The sequence below is a fragment of the Momordica charantia genome, assembly GCF_013281855.1.
Source record: "Momordica charantia cultivar OHB3-1 chromosome 1 unlocalized genomic scaffold, Mcharantia_2.0 BLBB01000001.1, whole genome shotgun sequence".
In the NCBI taxonomy this organism is placed as follows: domain Eukaryota; kingdom Viridiplantae; phylum Streptophyta; class Magnoliopsida; order Cucurbitales; family Cucurbitaceae; genus Momordica; species Momordica charantia.
The window spans coordinates 18,783,086-18,786,169 of record NW_028275157.1 but is presented as its reverse complement, the minus strand read 5'-3'; the positions used below and the strand labels follow the sequence as shown (position 1 = coordinate 18,786,169).

Genomic DNA, 3,084 nt, shown 5'->3' with positions numbered 1-3,084 from the left:
TTGTACGTCGTTAAGGGTGATTTTCCTTTGAATTCAGTGGCATCTTTGCTTAATTAATGAAATTCTTTCTTAAAAAAAAACAAGCTATGATTTATTTTATTTATAATTTTCATTTTAATATCAGATACTTGCTCGTCAAATACACAGCATTACACTTGACAGTGAAAAATAGCTTCATAATATTTTCTGAACTAAATATATTAAATGATTCATAATCTTTAAAAATTCTCAATTCTATTATTAAAAAATTTTCAATCAAATCTTTTATGTTAAAACTTGTTAACATGAGACCGAGGAGTTATTATTTTATTAATATATTTATACTCGAGCCAACATAGTCAACCACTTTACAGAAAATGAGTTTGGTTAATCAATGGTGTGTTTAGGTGTCAAAAAATAACATATCTAAATAAAATTTGTCCACCATGTGATGTTAATAAATTTGGGAATGGAAATTTTTGTCAATTTTCTTAATTTAATTTGGACTTTTGATCCACTTTCTAAAATATTTTATTCACGATCAATCTCTTCATTTTTGACTTATTTTTTATTTTTTTATTTTGTAAAATTACCAAAATATCATCATTATTCAAGAAAGCAAATTTCTTCACAATTTTTATTTCCTCCCCTAATCTCTCGCCATAATCTCGCAATAATCAATTACAAGCCTAAAAATCTAACTTTTAAATTTGAAAAATCAATTATTACGAATTAAAAGAATATAATTCTAATTACAAATTTAAAATGGAAAAGATCTATTAAAAAAAGGTCGAAATTTCATAATAGAATATTAAATCGTTTAATATGGAAGATAATTACATCATTTGTTCAGATTTAATTAAAAAAAATAAGATTTCCATGAACTGTCGAGCAAATATTACATTAAATATCTAAAATTTAATTGACAGAGAGGATCAAGAATTAAAAAAAAAAAAAAAAAAAACTGAAACTGCGTGTGGTCCGGGATAATGCTATCCGGTTTGGGATCACACCATTCCAGTTTTTTTTTTTTTTTTTTTGTTAATATTGGGGGGTTTTATTCCACCAGAATTTAGTGTTTTTTTTTTCCTTCTGGTTGTTGGTTGTCATTGATTATTAAATTAAATTGTTGATATTTTTTAATTCAAATTTTAAAAAAAATAAACAAAAATATTTTGATAATTTTACCAAATCAAAAAGTGAAAAAGAGTACCTGGAAGGGTCAAAAATTATGTTTTTTTTAGGAGGGATCAAAATCCAAATAGATTATAGAAATTCCAATTTCCCAAAGTTAACGTTTTTTTTTTGAAGATTCGAGAAACTAGAACATTTTTAAAAGGATTCGAGAATTCAGCCAAAAAAAAAGAAAGAAAGAGAGAAAGTGGAAGGCTCAGACACGCACAAACGCAGTCATCAGGTAGATTCGGTCCGTGTGTGAAGTAACACAGTATCAGAATCGAGAAACGTAGTTTGTTCATCACTGCCTCATTTCCACAACCAAAACTTTTATCCTTTTTCTTTGTTTCAGAAATTGTTCCACATTCTTGAAATCGCAAAGATTTAGGAAGAACTCAGATTCTTAATCAAGCAAATCCAAAACAAAATAAGAACAACAAGAAGAAAAAGGATCGGCTGCATTTCAGAAAAGAGTTGGCGGAAAATGTAGAAATATGAGATGAGATTTGAGAATGTGCATTCGGCTTCCGACAAAACCCTAGATTCAACGCGAAGAATATATAGCTGGATGTCACTCAGTCCAAGCCTTCTGAATCCATCTATTGGGCCGCAAAGCCCAATCTTACACAAAATAAATAAACACCTACATTGGGCCTCGGGCTTCAAAACCAAGTTTGGAGCACATGTAGTTTCTTGAAAAATATCGAGTGCTCATTACGCCAATTTCCCAGCATTATTATTCAAAAGGATAACGCAGAAAGTAATAGTTGTTAAATAAAACCCATTTGGCTTCATCTTCCTTACACTTAACTCCAAAACCATAGCTCTCAGTTGCTCTCTCTCTCTAACCAATTTCTTTTCAAACATTCAACGAAACAGCCGCCAACGCCAACCAATGAATTATAATCTGAGCCTAATCCTTTGAATAATTGTCCCATGAATTCTTCCTCTTTTCTATTCCCAGAAAGCGATCCTTTGTATCCTAATTAATTCTTCATTTAAGTAACAGCCCTTGGTTTTAACGTAATATTATTTTAATTAATTTTGCCCCCACCTACCATTCACGATTAACGTGGACTTCCCATTACGTTTCAACTCTTTATTATTCTTATTTTTGGTGTGTGTGGTGGCTGTGTATTTTATGGTTTAATCCATTGAGATGAATTTGGAAAACAGTATGCTTCAAACATTAGAATTCCCAATTTATGATGCTTTTCCTTTTTAAATAATAGTATTAAACGAGTGCACGATGCACTAAGGATATAAATTGGAAACAAGGCTATCTTACTCGTAATTCAATGGGAAAGCTTTATATTTAAGAAATAATGTTTGGTTGAGTTCTATTTAATTTGTTAGGTTAAAAAAAAAAAAAGGAAAAGAAATAATGTTTGGTTCTACTCCTTGATCTTTTTGTTCTACATTTACATATTAAAGTATTGATGGATATTTAAACCCTTCCTCATATGACCCATATCTATCCGTTCCTTTAAATTTTATATAGATAAACTTATACATATATAGAGTATTTTTTATTTTTTTTTGATAAAAATATACAGAGTAATTGACGTATGCAATTTGATAATAATTTCAATATGGGAGGTATAATTTCTTTTTCTCTTTTAAAGGGCACAATATATAATATCTCGATTGGATGAATGTATGCCCAATGATCATTGTTTGTTTGGAGTAGGGTTAGATAGAATTTAATTAATTTTGGAGTGAAAAAGTGACATCAATTTCAATGGGGTCAATTTTAAATTGGTTTTGAGTCTACTTCATTAGCATTTGATTTGTCAATTTGAGAGGATTAGTCAATTCCATTTTCATACCAATCTTTCCTTTTTCTGTCATGTGAACCTAGCTAATTTGAAAGATCTATAATTGAACTCACTCCATTCAACTCCTAACTTTCAACCTACTGTATGAAAA

The 3,084-nt window shown here is 29.4% G+C and overlaps 1 non-coding gene across 1 annotated transcript; it reads right to left on the bottom strand.

Annotated features, from left to right (window-relative positions):
* Nucleotides 1-1,364: 1,364 nt before the first annotated feature.
* Nucleotides 1,365-1,465, bottom strand: LOC148213388 (small nucleolar RNA snoR126). The gene has a single exon (XR_015793110.1). It is a non-coding gene; the product is annotated as a small nucleolar RNA snoR126 (small nucleolar RNA).
* Nucleotides 1,466-3,084: the final 1,619 nt, after the last annotated feature.